Source organism: Diceros bicornis, chromosome 8 (assembly GCF_020826845.1).
Source record: "Diceros bicornis minor isolate mBicDic1 chromosome 8, mDicBic1.mat.cur, whole genome shotgun sequence".
In the NCBI taxonomy this organism is placed as follows: Eukaryota; Metazoa; Chordata; class Mammalia; order Perissodactyla; family Rhinocerotidae; genus Diceros; species Diceros bicornis.
In genome coordinates this window covers 31,469,734-31,486,919 of record NC_080747.1, presented here as the reverse complement: position 1 = coordinate 31,486,919, position 17,186 = coordinate 31,469,734, and positions in this window count along the sequence as shown.

Genomic DNA, 17,186 nt, shown 5'->3' with positions numbered 1-17,186 from the left:
CCAGTTTAGCTCTTAAGCCAAAGGATCTCTCAATATTCAGCCTGCGTTTTTTTCAGCTCATGTCCCTCTGGGGGTTTAGGTTGCCCAGGCAGTGTTGAGAAGGCCACATCATGGAAACAGGAACAGAGAGAAAGATTTTGAAGGGTTGCTGTTCTTTCCCTGTACACCTGGGCCTCAATGCCTCCTGATGCAAAAACTGTGTGAAGCACAGACTTCAGAGTAAGGAATATTAGCAGGGAGAAAGACAAGCATTATAGAATCAAAAGAAGGGGATCAATTTACCAGGGAGACATAACAATCCTAAATGTGTGGGCATCTAACAACAGAGCTTCAAAATACATAGAGAAAATATTAATAGGACAGAAAGGAAAAATAGACAAATCTTCAATTATAGTTGGAGATTTCAACACTCTTCTTAGAATAAGCAGACAGAAAATCAGTAAGGCTAGAGAGGACCTGAATAACACTATCAACCAACTTGACCTAATTGACATTTGTAGAAGACTCCAAAATGTCAGAATATACATTCTTTTTAAGCACACATGGAACATTCACCAATGTAAACAATGTACTTGGCCATAAAACAACTTCAACAATTTTTTAAACTGAAATCATGCAAAGGATTTCTAAGACCACAGTGGAATTAAATTAGAAGTAAACGTCAGAAATATATCAGGAAAATCCTCAAATATTTGGAAATTTAATAACATACTTCTAAACTCATAGATCAGAGAGGCTTTCACAAGGGGCATTATAAAATATTTTCAGTTGAAGGAAAATAAAAATAAAGCTTATAAAAATTTGTAAGATGTAACTAAAACAGAGAGTAGAGGGAAATTTATAAGATTAAATGCTTATGTTAGAAATAAAAGAAAGAATGCAAATCAATTATCTAAGTTTTCACCTTAAGAACCTATAAAAAGAAGAGCAAATTAAATCCAAAGCAAGCAGAAAGAAGGAAATGACAAAAATAAGATCAGAAATCAATGAAATTGAAAACAGAAAAACCAGAGAAAAATCAATGAAACCAAAAGCTGGTTCTTCATAGGGGCTGGCCCCGTGGCTTAGTAGTTCAGTGCGCGCACTCCACTACTGGCAGCCAGGGTTCGGATCCCGGGCGCACACCAACGCACCGCTTGTCCGGCCATGCTGAGGCGGCGTCCCACATAGAGCAACTAGAAAGATGTGCAACTATGACATACAACTATCTACTGGGGCTTTGGGGAAAAAAGGAGGAGGATTGGCAATAGATGTTAGCTCAGAGCCTGTCTTCCTCAGCAAAAAGAAGAGGATTAGCACTGATGTTAGCTCAGGGCTGATCTTCCTCACAAAAAAAAAAAAGAAAAGAAAAGAAAAGCTGGTTCTTCATAAAGATCAATGAAATTAATAAACATCTAGCTGGACTGATCAAGAAAAAGAGACAAGACACAACCTAACAATATCAGGAATAAGAGAGGTGATATCACTATAGATCATACAGGAAAATAAGAGAATATTATGAAAAACTGTACACCAATAAATTTGATAGCTTAGATAAAATGGACCAATTCCTAAAAAACACAAACTACCAAAACTTACCAAATATAACCTCAATAGCCCTATTTCTATTAATGAAGCTGAATTTTCGGTTTAAAAACCTTCCTACAAAGGAAACTCCAAGTCCATATGGCTTCCCTGGAATTCTACCAAACATTTACGGAAGAAAAATGCCAATTCTACACAGACTCTTGCAGAAAATTCAAGAGGAGGAAATATTCCACACGTGTGCTATAAGGCCAGCATGACTCTGATACCAAAACCAGATAAATATATTTTCAGAAAAGAAAATTATAGACCAACAACCCTCGTGAAGATCAATACAAAAATTCTAAACAAACTTTTAGCAAATCAAACCCAACAGTGTAAAAACATCGTAATTTAGGGAAGTTTAGGCCAGGAAGGCAAGATTGGTTTAACATTTGAAATGCACCATATTGATAAAAGAAAAAAGAAAAACGATGTGAGCATCTCAGTAGACTCAAGAAAAGCATTTTATTAACTCCAACATCCATTCCTGACAAAAACTCTCAGAGACTAGAAACCTCCTCAACTTGATAAAGAGCAGCTATGAAAAACCTACGGCTAACGCCATACGTAATGATGAAATATCAAATGTTTTCTCCCTGAGATTAGGAACAAGACAAGGATGTCCACTCTCACTACTTCTATTGAACATTCTATTGAAGGTTCTAGCCAGTGAAATTAGGCAAGAAAAAGAAATAAAGGCATCCAACTTGGAAAGGAAAAAGTAAAACTGTCTTTATTTATGAATGACGTGATCATCTATGTAGAAAATCTGAGGGAATCTATTAAAGACTATTAATATGTGAGCTTAGCGATTGCAGGATATAAGATCAATATAGAGAAAGCAATTATATTTCTATATACTAGCAATGAAAAATGCAAAATTGAAATTAAAAAAAAAAGCATTTACAACAGCACCAATTCTACCAAAAGTTGTACAAGACCTGTACACTGAAAAGTACAAATATTGCTGAAAAAAATTAAAGAGCACACCTAAGTAGCATGATACTGTGTTCATGGGCCAAAAGACTCGATTTTGTTAAGATGGCAGTTCTGCTCAAATTGATCCATAGATTTAACAATCAAAAAGCTAGCAGGACTTTTTGGTAGAAATTGACGAGCTGATTCTAAAATTCATATTGAAGTGCAAAGAACACGGAAGAGCCGAAGCAACATTTAAAAAAAAGAACAGAGTTGGAAGGCTAACGTTACTTGATTTCATGACTTATTAAAAAGCTACAGTAATTGAGACAGTGTGGTACTGGCATCAAAGTAGGTAAATAGATCAGTAATAGACACGGTTTTAGAGTGTCCAGAAATAGACACACATATGTATAGGGAGGACTGACTTTGACAAATGTGCAAAAGTAATTCAGATGAGAAGAATGGTGTTTTCAACAAATGCAAATTCTCTTGATGCCAAAAAAAGAAACTTCAATCCGTACCTTGCACGATATACAAGAATTAATTCAAAATTGATCATAGACCTAAATATAAAACCTAAAGCTATGAAACATAGAAGAAAAATCTTTGTAAACTTAGAAATGTTAGGCAAAGATTACTTAGATACAACATCAAAATCCATAAAAGAAAAAAAACTGATAAATTGGACTTTATCAAAATTTAAAATTTCTGCTCTTCAAAAGACACCTCTAAGAGAACGAAGGAACAAATCACACACTAGGACAAAAACATTTGCAAAGGGTATATCTGATAAAGGATTTATATCTAGAATATATAAATAATTCTCAAAACTCAATAATAAAAAAACAAAAGCCTAATTTTAAAACATGGACAAATGACTTGAACTGACACTTTACCAAGAGGACATACTAATGGCGAATAAATACATGAAAAGAGGCTCAACATCATCAGTAATAAGGGAAATAAAAATTAAAACCATAATGAGATACCACTTCACACTTCTTAGAAGGGAAAAAATAAAATAAATGTCAATATCAAGTGTTAGTGAGGACACAAAGCAAGTAAAACTCTCATACATTACTGGCAGGAATGCAAAATGGTACAGTGTTTTGGAAAACAGATGGTAGGTCCTTATAAAGTTACTTCCATATACTTGCCACATGACCCAGGAACTTCACTCAGGTGTTTATCCCAGAGAAAAAAAAGCATAGGTATGTGAATATTCATAGCTATATTTTTAATAGTCAAAAACTTGAAACAGCCCAAACGGCCATTAACTGGTGTATGGTTAAACAAATTGTGATACATCCATACAATGGAAAACTATTCACAATAAAAAAGAGACCAACTCTCGATACATGTGACAACATAGATAAATCCCAAATGCATTACGCTGACTGACTAAAGCCAGATTGAAAAGGCTACACATTGTATTTTCCATGTATATGATGCTATAGACTGAATGTTTGTGTCCCCCAAATTCATATCTTAAATCCGATGCCCCGATGTGATGGTGTTCGGAGGTGGACAGTTTTGGAGGTGATTAGGCCATGAGGGTGAAGCCCTTATGAGTGGGATTAGTACCTTTATAAAAGAGACCCCACAGAGCTCCCTTGCCCCCTTTGCAGGTGAGGACACAGCAAAAACACGACCTTCTATGAACCAAGAAGCAGGTTCTCTCCAGACACCGAATCAGCCAACACCTTGATTTTGGACTTCCCAGTCCTGTGAACTGTGAGAAAGAAATTTCTCTTCTTTTTTAAGCTACCCAGTTTATGATACGTTTGTTATAACAGCCCTGAATGGACTAAGACATGTGATGATCTGATAAAGTGAACCACATAGGGACGAAAAACAGATGAGTGGTTGCTGGGGTGGAGTGGGGTGAGGAGAAGCATTGACTACAAAGAGGCATGAAGGAATCTTTGTGGAGTGATGGAACTGTTCCATATCACGCTTGTGGTGGTTACCTCCCTGTGTGCGATTGTCAATACTAACAGAACTGTAAAAAAAAACCAGCAGGTGGGCAGGGCTAGAACTCAATCCCTGCTTCCCACACCCTACGTGTCTGAATGGGTTCCTTGAGAGCTGCCAGTGGGAAGTCCATCAGTGGGCTTGTGCTCGGATTTGTACTCCCTTCTTGACCTACAGTGTGGTATAGTGAAAGGAGCAGGCACTGGCACCGCGTGTCAGCTCTGTCATTAAATAGCTGTGTGGCCGTGGGCAAGTCACCTCCTCTTTCAGTCCTGCTTTCCCATCTGTAAAATGCTTCACTTGGACTATAAATGTCAAGCTTGGTCCAGCTCTAAATTTCTATGATTTTCCCCAAGGCTCTTTCCTTGGGTTACAGAGGGTAGCCTTAGCAGTTCGACTCCAATCTGTCTAGCTTTAGAGTTTTAGGTGTTTTTCCAGACATCAGCTCATTGGCCCTCACAAAATCCTGTGAGGTAGCTAGTTATCTCTATTTTATTGTTTAAGAAACTGAAACCCAGGGAGATTCATAAACTTACCCAGTCACAAAGTTTTCACAAAAGGCAGAGCCAGTACCCTCGTCTCCTTTTGAGTTGTTTTGTCCCAACTGTAGATGTCTTTCTAGGTGTCTCTCTGTTCTCCTTCAGGTTTAGGGATCTCGTGAAAATGTAGTCCAGTGCTTTTTGAGTCAGATAAGCAAATAATGGACCAAACAGAAAATGGCATTTATATACTATGATAAAGCATGATCTGCAGAGGTCAACTTAGACCCAGGGATCCAAAGCAGGACCCACTGCCGCTGGCCCTAGTGCCTTATTAATGGGAAATCCTGCAGTAATGCTAATGTTCAACAATATCGACCCCGTCTTGTGGGCCAGGCACCGTTCCAAGTGTTCTCATATGTTATCCCATTTAATCTTCCCAAGAGCCAATGGAGTTACCATAGCTAACCCCATTTGATACATGGGGAACTGAACTCTAAGAGGTTTAAACCCATGCTCCACGGCCCACGATATTCCTACTATCCATCAGCTAAATGTTCATTTTTTAAGATCAGAGAAAGATCTACTCCACTGAAAAAGAAGCAGATGAAGGGAAGGAGTAGAAACAAGAAGGACGGAGAAAGAGAGAGCAGGAAGGCCAGCAAACAGATAGAAAGTAAAACAAAGAAAGATTAAGAACAGTATCAGCTCATCTATCAAGGCAGATGGTGGTTGCTTAAAAGACTCATGACAGAAGCCCAGGAAATAGAACAAAGCAGAAAGAGGCACAGGGCTGTGGGGGCCCTAGCGCCCCATCCCCATGTCAGCACACACGCACTGCCCAAGACCACTGGACTCCTGACCTCACTGGCTGCAGCCTCACATCAGACAGCCCTGGCTTGTTTCACTTGTGTGTTTATTTCAAGTCTGCTTTAAAGGGCTCTCCAAGAGAGGCAAAGGGAGAGGAGTGGATGGAAACAACTCTTTAAAAGAGAATTTAGTGATTAGAACGGAGCCAAGATTAACAGCCCAGATGGATCCAGCAGCCTGGGAAGCTAGCAAAGCTCTGGAGGTGGCCTCCTTTATTTCACCACCACCGCCAACACCACCACCACTGCTTTTGAGCTCCACGCCTCTCCCTCCTTCCCGTCCTCTCTCTCTGCCACAGGTGGTGGTCATCCCTAATGCCCAGGCTTTTCCTGTCATAGTTGACTTTATGTTGAGTGGGAAAGTCTTTTTAAGATAGTATCCACTGTGACCTCAAAGCACAAGTCATTATAAAGAAGTGTCTGACGGCAGAGAGCATGGCATCTCTACCTCTTCTCCATCTCCCAGGTGCTTAGCTGGTGTTAGGCACCTAGAGATGCATCCTGGGTGTAGAGAAAAGAGCAAAGGATCAGGAAATCTGGGTTCCAGCCCTAGCTTTGTCACCGTCTAGCCATGCGCTCTCACACCACTCAGCCTCTAGGGGACTGAGAATCTTTATCTGTATGAGAGTGACATCTGTCCTGCCCACCTCCAGGATGGCTGAGGGGAAGAAATGATATAAAGCATACGAAAGTGCTTTCCACTAACATGAGGGAAGGATAGGTACCCAAGAAATCTTTTGCTGATTGACCGACTGCCTGAGTGATTGATAATGCCCAGGGGGACAAGGCCTCCCTGGTTTTTTTTTTTAAATGCTTTTCTCCAGAAGCTAAGGGATGATGGACACAGTCTTCAGGGGCAAAGACATTATTACAAACATCAAACTGGTTGAACATTGTGCTCTGGCCAAGGAGTTTCCTCTCTCTCCCTCCTCTAACGGAATTCCTGTCCCATTTAATGTGATGTGTCTGTGATGGAGTCTCTAATTAAAGACTTGCAAGAAAGATAAAAAGTCGTTATGTCTCACCTTAGGAAGCACTCACATTACTTAGGGTTTTCAGTGAGAAGCCCCAGGGAACGTCTGTCTTCTGAGACTTGGCAAACCCACCAGCTTTCCTGGACTATTCTACACTTGGTCGCCAACATGCAGACATTCTGAGACTCTAAGGGCCCCTGTCAGCAACATGGTCGGGCACAGTGAGCCAATCCCAGGCTTCAGAAAGAGCTAAGAGAGGGTAATCAAGACCCGTCAATCTTCTAGTCCTTGTGGAAAGAGCAGGCATGTCACTCCTGGGGAAGGTAAATTAAGACATGCCTTGAAATAGGGGTATGGGAAAAGCAGGGATGAGAGGGAGAAGAGGAGGAGCCCTTGTGGCCATGTTTGACTTGTGTCTTAAAAGGACAATGTGGCTGCTATATGGAGAATAGAATTGGGAGTGGGGCTAGGGCAGGGAGGTGGAGTGGGGGTAGGGAGACAAGTCAGGAAGCTATTGGGAGGGTTCAGTGGAGAGATGATAATGGTGTAGACCAAAGTCAGCAGTGAAGAAGTGAGAAGTGATTGGGTTTGGTGTACATCTCAAAGATCTCTCGGTGCCCTGGGGCACTCTCTGGCAGCTTTGTTGTGCCAGATACTCTGCTAAGTGCTTTACCTTTAAGATCAGGAACAAGGCAAGTATACCCACTTTTACCACTCATTCAACATTGTACTGGAGATCTTAGCCAGTGTAATAAGGCAAAAAGAAAAACAGAGAGAGAGGAAGGAAGGAAGGAAGGGAGGGAGGGAGGGAGGGAGGAAAAGGGGAAGAAAATGCATTAAGAATGGAAAAGAAGAAGTAAAATTGTCTTTATTTGCAGACAACATGATCCTGTATGGAAAAAATCCTAAGGAATCTTTTTTTTTTAATTACTAGAACTAATAAATGAGTTTAACAAAGTCACAGGGTAGAAGGTCAATATAAAAATGATATTTCTACATACTAGCAAAAAACTAGTTTTGGCAACTGAAGTAAAAAATCAACTTACAATAGCATCAAAATATAATATATTATATAGAGATAATTTTAACAAAATATGTGTAAGACTGATACAATGAGAACTACAAAACTTCACTGAGAAAAATCAAAGAGAAGCTAAACAAATGTAGATATATATTGTGTTCATGAATTAGAAGACTTGATAGTGTTGTCATTTCCCTCCAAATTAATCTATGGATTTAACAATATGCCAACCAGTATCCTAACAGCCATTTTTGATAGGAATTAACAAGCTAATTCTAAAATTTATATGGAAACACAAAAGATCTAGAATAGCCAAGACAATTTTTTAAAAAAGTCAGAGACTTACACTACAAGATTTTAAGACTTACTATAAAGCTACAGTAATCAAAACTTCCTGGTAGTGGCATAAGAATAGATATTTAGATCAATGCTACAGAATAGGGGGCCCATAAATAGACTAACACAGATACGGTCAATTGATTTTCAACAGCTCGTTTCCTATGGTGGAAAGAATAGTGTTTTAAACACATCATGCTGGAAGAGTCACATGGAAAAAAATGAACCGTGACCTGTAATCACACCATATCCCCAAATTAGCTAGAATGTTCATAGATGCTAAAAGTATAAAACTTCTAGAAGAAAATACGGAAGAAAATCTTTGCAATCCTAGTGTAGACAAAGATTTCTTAGATAGGACACAAAAGCATGAATCACAGAAGAAAAAAATTGATAAATTGGACTTCATCAAAATTAAAACATTTTGCTCCTTGAAATACACCATTAATGACAAGGCAAGCCAGAGACAGGGAGAAAATATTTGCAATTTTCTCCTGACATATTTCTGACAAAGGACTTGACTCTTGAATATATGAAGAACTCTGAACCTAAATAGTAATAAAATAAACAACCCAATTAAAAAATGAGTAAAAGATTTGACACTTTACCAAAGAAGATACACAAAAAATGCCCTGCCTTTTTCAATCCTGACAATGAATACATTGTCCTCCAGGACCAGGTGCACGGTCACACACACACACACACAGACTCCTTCCCTTGACTGCTGAAAGTTCACTCGTCCTTTAAGACCCAGTTTAAATGTCTCTCTTCTGAAGTCATATTTTACCCTCGAGGCGCTTTTTTTCCTTGGTGTTACATGTTACCTTGTAAGAGCTTTTCTCATAGAACTTGCCTCACTCTGTTATAATTGTCTGTTTCTGCGTTTGTTTCCACCACTGGAATGTGAACCCCTTAAAGGAGAAGATTATGTCATCTTCATCTTATCTCTACCATCTAGCACAAGGCCTGGCATAGAGCAGGTGCTCAATAAATGTTTAAAAATGAAGGGGAAAAATCTTTCCTTATTTCCTGGAATGCAAATTACACCCTGGTCCTGTCATTTCTCTTAAAGTAGGCTCTTGGGGGGGTTGCCGAGGGAATCCTAGATCCGTGAAATCATAGCATTTTAGAGCTCAGAGGATCTCAGATGTTTACAAATTGTGTCCTGCAAACCTGGGGAGGTGCCTCACCTGCAGGGGCTGAGGGACATTCCTCTGTAACCTCTTTTTAAGGGATGTAGATTATTCCATTGTTGGGGTTTATTAAAAAAGTATTTTTTAGATCTCCTATTAGAAATTCAGATGTTTGCTGAGTTTTTACTTTCATATCTGATACTAGAGTGGGTTTCTGGCATGTCTGACTAATGATTTCTATGATTCTTTTCTAACAATCTATTATTAGGTAGACCCAATTCCCTCCCCTTCTGCAGTTGACTTTGGTATCATTTTTATTTAAAGCCAAGTAATAAACAGTGCATAAGCCAAAAGATATTTCTCCTTGAGGTTCAGTAATCCATGACCTTCCATTGGTTTTCAGACACATTCCTCAGTGTCACCATGAAACACATGATGACCTCCTATGTGAGGTCATTGAGCTCCCTCAATCCTTGGTCCAACCTCCTCTAAACACCTCTGCACATCTCTCTCCACCCCACCTTACTGTTTGGGTATAACACCAGAGCTAACAGGTTGAAGGAGAGGCAAAAAAGTCCTCCTGTGGGTTTATAAAAATTTAATTAATTAATTCCCACCTTAAAGGGAAAATACAACATGTGAAATCCTCCCAAATTCCAGAAACTTATGTTGAGAGGTTTAGATTTTAAAAAGTAGAGTTTATTGGGGCCGGCCCGGTGGCGCAAGCGGTTAAGTGCGCGCGCTCCGCTGCGGCGGCCCGGGGTTCGCTGGTTCGGATCCCGGGCGCGCACCGACGCACTGCTTGGTAAGCCATGCTGTGGCGGCGTCCCATATAAAGTGGAGGAAGATGGGCACTGATGTTAGCCCAGGGCCGTCTTCCTCAGCAAAAAAAAAAAAAAAAAAAAAAAAAAAAGTAGAGTTTATTATTCTAGTGAAATTAATTTGGTTATGAAAAATGTTATGAAAGAAGACATTGAAAATTTGTTGGGATGAGTTACCAAGTGGATCTTCATTGCTGCAAATGAGATAGAGAATGGACAGAAGGCAGAGACATTTTTTTAAATTATACCTATTTTTAATGCATTCTTACGAGGAAAGACCATATTTCACAAGAAGAGCAAAAAAAATTTGCTTTCAGACCATAAAGTGATATATGTCTATTGCAGAAATTGATGTAGTTTGAATGAGAAAAAAGAAAAGTGAAATTATTCTTAATACCATCTTTTTTAGAGTTAATCACTTTTAATCATTTCACAGAGACCTTTCCAGTCTTCTTTCTCCGTGTGTGTGTGTGTGTGTTTGTGTAACCCAAATGGGATCAAAGTATTGTAGATCTGTTTTTCCTCTGTAAACCACATATTGAACATGTCATTAAATTCTCCTATAACATCTATTCATATTTAGCAAAATTTCTTTCAACAATCCCCACCATTGAGCATATAGGTTGTGTCTAATTTGGAGCCCTTATAACAAATTCTATAGTCAACGTCGTTGTAGCTATAGTTCTAAGAACCACCCGGATTATTTCCCTAGGATAAATTCCTTGAAGTAGGATTCTGAGTCAAAGGGTATGTAGAAAATTTGAAAGAACTCTTTTATTCTTATTCCACAAGAGATAATCTTAATTTAGATTTTATGAGCAGCCTTCATTAGCCTGTATGACTCTTCTTGGACTTACTCGTGCAAGTTCCTAGTTAACTGAATGATTTCGGTTATTGAACTCAGTTGCCAAGCTGCAATATATATACACCATGAATGAATCACCCAATACAGATTTTTCCTTCTACCAAAAGTCCCCATCAGGTTGGCATTTCCCGGAACCTGTTTCATTCTAATGTAGGCCTGGTGGCTCACATCTTGGCCTTCCTGTTTTCTGCCTCCTAGTGGATGTGTGTGCTTTGACTCATGCTGCCTCCAGATCTCTAAATTTCATTTGGCCTCATCCTCATCCTGTCTTTTAAGTCCAGGGGCATTTTCCACTGGTAAGTCTTTCATTAGTTTCTCTCTGCCAGAGTTTGTAACACCTTGACCAATTTCATCAAGCTGTTTCTATCTTATGAATCATTAGTAAGGATTAAGTGGGCAACACCTAAGCTGACCTCCCTGGCCCCACCCCATGCCCCACCCTATGTCAGTTCCATCCCTGTATTTCATGACACTTCTGTGCTTTCCAAAATTTCCCCCCCATGTGACCACACGTTGACAGAAGCTGGACTCCACGGTCAGGCCACACAGTGCCTTAACCAGTGACCACACCTAGAACTTGAAGACTCCACCTCACATTTTATTTTCCCCAGGTTTAAATGACCCCCTGTGCTGGAAATCTTCCAGGTACCTTGCCATCTCCATGCTCCACCCTGCTCCAGCTTGCTCTGTATCCCAGGAGGCTGACCTGTAGGGGCTGCCTCAGTAGACTCCAGCCCTCTGGCATCCATTTGGGTTCAGCCAATAGGGAGCACTGCAGGAGATGGGAGGGAGGGAGCAGCATGAGGTCAGGGGATCCATTTACTTAGCTCCCTCCCTTAGTGTTGTTGCCTACTCCTTCCACCAAAGTCATTGCCTTGTCAGGAGCCCTCTTGGCACAGCTCTCTCTCCAGGGGCCCCCATCCTCACCCTCTCCTTGCCCTTTCCATCTTAGGGGTAGTAACAGCCCTGTTGTACCAACCTCAGGCTTCCAACCCACCCCCTATGTTTTCCCTACGCCTTGCCCATCCCTTGTAAATAGTCTCTTTATTAAACTCTCCAATTTACCCAGTATGAGAGCGCCATCTGTTCTTTACTGGGACCCTGACTGACACAATATGGCCAGCCCTAGGATAATGCTTCTATGGGTCAGGGCCGGGCATGGCCTAGGTCGGTCACCTCTGCTTTCAGACAGACTGCAATGACACCAAATCCCTTATGAGAGTTGAGCCTCTCATCCTTCTCTCAGATTCATAAATGTTTAGCTCTTTTGGAGTTCTCACGTTTTTTAATACAAAAGAACTTTGAAATTCTCTTAACAAGAGCTATTTCGGATGTTCCAGCATTTTCCATTTATTCATTTAACAAATATTTATTGAGCACCTCCTATGCGCCTGATATGGAGCTAGACACCAAGCGCACGTCTGCGAGCAACACAGACACGCTCAGCGCTGAGAATAAACTCAGAGCTGTGAAACCTGTAACCCTGCGTGTTCTGCAGAGGAATTGCTTCCTGCAAAAAAGGCGCCTTTTCCAACTGGTTGAAGGCCAGTGCTTCCTCCTTTTGAGGGTTTGCATTCAACATTTCATAATATCCTAAAAGAACTTCAGTCCTGAAGTACGAGAAGATAGGAAGGTAATACAATCTAACAAAAGGAAAATTTTGGAAGGGGGGGAACCTCGGTTTTCTTGTAATCAGAGGTTCTCCTTGAGCACCCATGAGGCTGATCAGTCTTGGCACAGCCACATCAGTGTTGTCACCTTCATGCCGTCTGCCCTGCCTCTGCTCTTCCCATGCCTGTCACATCCTCATACCTGACCCACCCAACCTATTAGGCAAGGTATGCTTGTCCCAGGCTGCTCACAGCCATCATCCCAGGCTCCCTTTCTTCTTCCTGACATGGTCTCACTTCCACCCCATTTCTTCTAGAGAGTGAATCTTGGACTCAGCTGCCTTCACCACCACGACCCCTGGGCCTGTGAAATTGGTGTGTCTTCTCAACCTTCCAGGTCTTTGACTCTTGTTTATTTCTGGTGAGCCTGATCTAGCTCATCCATCTGACTTGCCAGATCTCCTGCTGCCTTAAGGAGCAGCCCCCTTCTTGGTTCTGGTCCCTTAAATCCTAACTCCCAAAAGGAGCTCTGGACTCTCTCCCTCCTCCCTACCCACTCCCACTCTCAGTCAACTCCTTATTAATTTTTCTCCTTCAGATGCCTCAAAAAAAACCCAGTCCTCCTCTTTTTCTCTCTTCTCTGCTCTCTCTTGTGCCTTCTTTCCTTCCCTCCTCTACATTTTTACCTCTCACTCTTCCTAAGAAGAGCTTGCTTTGAAAACTAGATATTTTCCTAGGGATTTGTATGTAATTAAAGTTTACAACATTTGAAATTCAGTCAAATGATGAAATTCGGTTTAAAATAATGATGGTGATGATGATGATGACAATAACAGTAATAATAATTGCTGCCAATTACTATGTTTTTTGTGTACTAGGCACAGTCCTGAGAACTTTACATGCATCAGCCAATTTAATCCTTCCAGGAGCCCTTGAAGTAAGGACTATCATCCTGCCAGTTTACAGTCGAGGAAACCGAGGCTGAGAGAAGTGCAGTGACTTGCCCAAGGTTACACAGCGAGTGGTAGAGCTGGGACTCCAACACAGGCCTGATGTATTCCAAATTCCAACCTTCTCACTTTCACCACTGCTGTAGCTAAAGGAAGCCTGAGCTAATTTCTCTTGAAAAGAACAGGATTCTGCAACAGAAATATCCCCTCCCCAGCTACCTACTTTGTTAGTTTAAGCTTTTATATAGTGACCTTCCCTCAGCGAGGCACACCCATCCTCCCTCTTGGGTGGGGGAGGACTCGCCAGGTGAACCTCCTATTTACTCTCCTTCCGCCGCTGGTCCTGCACTGGGTGTGGCAGTGGGTGGCGAGCCACCTAAACCACCTCTTTACATCTACGCACCCACAAGTCCTCCCAAGGTTGACTCTCGCTGCAGATCTCACCCTCCTGGCAGCCCCACCACAGGGGACAGCAGCAAACACTCCATGTTGACTAGGATTAGAGCTTCCAATGACACACAACCTCTATATGGTCCATGTTTCTAAAAGGAGTGATTTTCTCCATGAAAATAGAGAGGGGCCACGCACCTGGTCAAATTGAGCTATGACAGTTCAATCATTCATTCAACAAATATGTACAGAATGTCAATCATATGCCAGGCAAAGACCAAGGTACTGGGCTCTCTCTTCCAGGAATTCATACTTCTATCAGTAAAAGGAATAAAATATTCTAAGTGCCCGCGTGGTAGACTGGATTATAATCTAGCAAATATTCACTCTCCCCTCTCACTCTCCTGCTCCCTGCCCCGTTGATTTGAGATTTGGCTATGTAAAATACTTTGGCCAAAGGAATGTGGGCAGAAGAGACAACATGCCAGTTTCAAGTGAAGCCTTGAAGAGGCATTGCAAATATCTGCCAGCTGTCTTGAACACCTGCCCTCCAACATCAGAACACTGTTGGCCAATGGGGGGGTGTTCCTTCAGCCTGGGTCCCAGAATGAGAAGATACATGGGCGCAGCCCTGAACCACAGCACCAGCTCACAGCCACTGACAAATCCATAAACAAACAGTATGTATTTGTTACTGAAGTCCACTGAGACTTTGAGGTTGTTTGTTACACAGCATGATCACGACAAAACCTGACTAATCTAGTCCCACAGACAGCTACACTCTAAACCTGACCTGTGGTGTTTTTCTTGTTCTTTGAATTGAAATCTACATCATCCTGCAGGGGATGAGTTTCACTGATCCATCCAAGGCATTAGCAGGACTGCTAGTCAGGTGGGAGAAGCTGTCTGAACAAAGCTTACTGATCTACATGTCATATAAACTACCTGCAGAAACCCCAGACACCCACCACCACCCTTTATACAGAGAATATTATTAATCACTGTTACCCACAGACACCTTATTTTCTATTGTGCATTACGAGTTTCTAAAGTTAACAGTAGCCACATCAAGGGCAAGTACTGTTTAAACACTCTGAAGGCTCCAAATGAGTTTAATGTTTATAACCCAAGACCAAGGCAAGCCAGGAAGACTTATGAAAACAGAGACTGTGGCTTTAGGGGCCTCTTCAGTCACCATCTGGTGTGCTGTAGGTGTTTAATCATGTTTTTTTAATTTCCTTTAGTTCAACAAATATTTATTGAGCACATCCTGTGCACAAGGCACTGAAATACAAAGGGAGAGAGCGTGGTTCCTACCATCAACTCACTAGCTTGCCATCTCTTGAAAAGGATGAGATGAGTCCTTACACAGCTACAGTTAAAGACAACACACATAAAGAATTTTGAGAAAAGTACCAAAAATTTGCTGGGGGTAGATTCGGAAAAGAGAAGGACTGCTCCAATCAAAGGGAGAAAGAAAAGAGAGCCTTTCCAACAGAAGGAAGAGAGGTTCAGAGGCTGAATGGACTAGCATATGAACTATGGAGAGAGAACGGAAAGGTTAGTAAAAGCCACCTTGTGGACAGCCTCCAATGCCAGGCTGGTGAGTTTATTGTCAAACCCCAAAATGACACAAACACTTAATTCAATCCATCACATCCATTTTGACCACATCCTTCACTGGGTCCAGAGTCTGAATTTTCTGAAAGCTTCAAGTCGCTAACAGCTTGAACTTCCACAAAAACAACCAGAGGTAAAAGATGCCAATGAAAAGTGAATAGGAGAGCAAGATGGATTCTGTGACTACAACCAAGAAGACGTACTATAAGAAGCCTGTGTATATGGCGAAAGAGGAGAAAGAACTTAGCAACCGGTGCAATTGCAGGTATCTTCACTTTGTCTACTACCCTCAGTGCTGGCTGGGTGAGGACCGCTAAGTAGTTCAACGGATAAGTTGAACCTCACTGCCGACTTGGACTAAGGGGTCTCACCTCTCCAGGAAGTAGCATCCCTGTAGGCTGCTGATGGTAGGCCAGGGCCCCGCACACCACACCCTTCCCTGCCCCCACACCTCTTCCCCAGGCTGCACCTGGCCTCGGCCCTCACCTGCCCCACCTAGTTACACCCATGACTGCAACTGGCCAGAAAACACATCACTCCCAGGCAATGACGAAACAAAACGAAGAAACTCAAGTAGTACCACGTTCTAGGCTGGACCCAGCTGAGCTCCTGTAGCGCCATCTGTGTGCCTCCAGCGTTCTGCTCCCACACCCTGTTGAAACGATCCGCTCATGGGCCCAACTTCCCCACTGGGCTATAAACTGCACATGGATAGGGCCATGTCCTTTCCTCTAGGTGCCCAGTGCCTAGACCATAGATGGCACATGGTAAATAATAGCAACAGCTCTTCTATGTATTAAATGGAAATTAATCACTCACACTTGACATATCATCCCATTGAATCCTTCCAATAACCCCCAATCGTGGGATAGGCGTTATTATCCCCATTTTACAAACAAGAACTTGAAACTCAGAAAGGTCGAGTAATTCCTGCAAGATCACACAGCCAGGAAGTGGAAGAGCTAAGATCTATCTGAGCGTAAAGCCCTCGCGGAAGGAGGTTTACACGCATTGAAGGGGACTGAGAGCCAGGTTTCTAGAATAGCAAGACTCAGTGTCCTCACCAGACCAACCTGTTGGGAAAAAGCTTCCTCTGAGCGTTGATGCTTGGGAAATTCACCCAGGCCAGCGTTTGGTAGAGACATACAGGGCCTTTGTTTATTGTCTTGTAACTCTGAAACTGAATTTGAATCTCAAGGGCTGGGTTATACGGAATTTACGGGAGTTGCTCTGTAACTCTTTCCCAGGGTTACACATGCCAGGCCAGGTGAGAGCTTCCCCAAGAAAGCCAAGAGCAGGGGACTGGACGAGTGACAGGGACCAGCAGACAGGCCGCACACACCCGTTGGATGCCCAGTGCACAAGTTCAGAGGACAATGCTGTTGGGAGAAGGGCAGGACCGGCTCTGGACAGAACCTTAGAGAGCTGGCTGGAGGTTAACGGGAATTCGAGTTAAGAATACTGGCCTACTAAAGCTAACATGACTATTTAAAAGGTCATTTGTTTCGGGGAAGTTTTTTTTAATCCACTGGGGAATGAATCTACAAGTCTTCCAGATTTTTCCAAGAAAGAAAAGTAGGCCTCTATCACTGCTGGATGATGACCAACATCTGTTTTTTCAGAACCACGTTCCACAGTTCAATGTCCAGACACATCA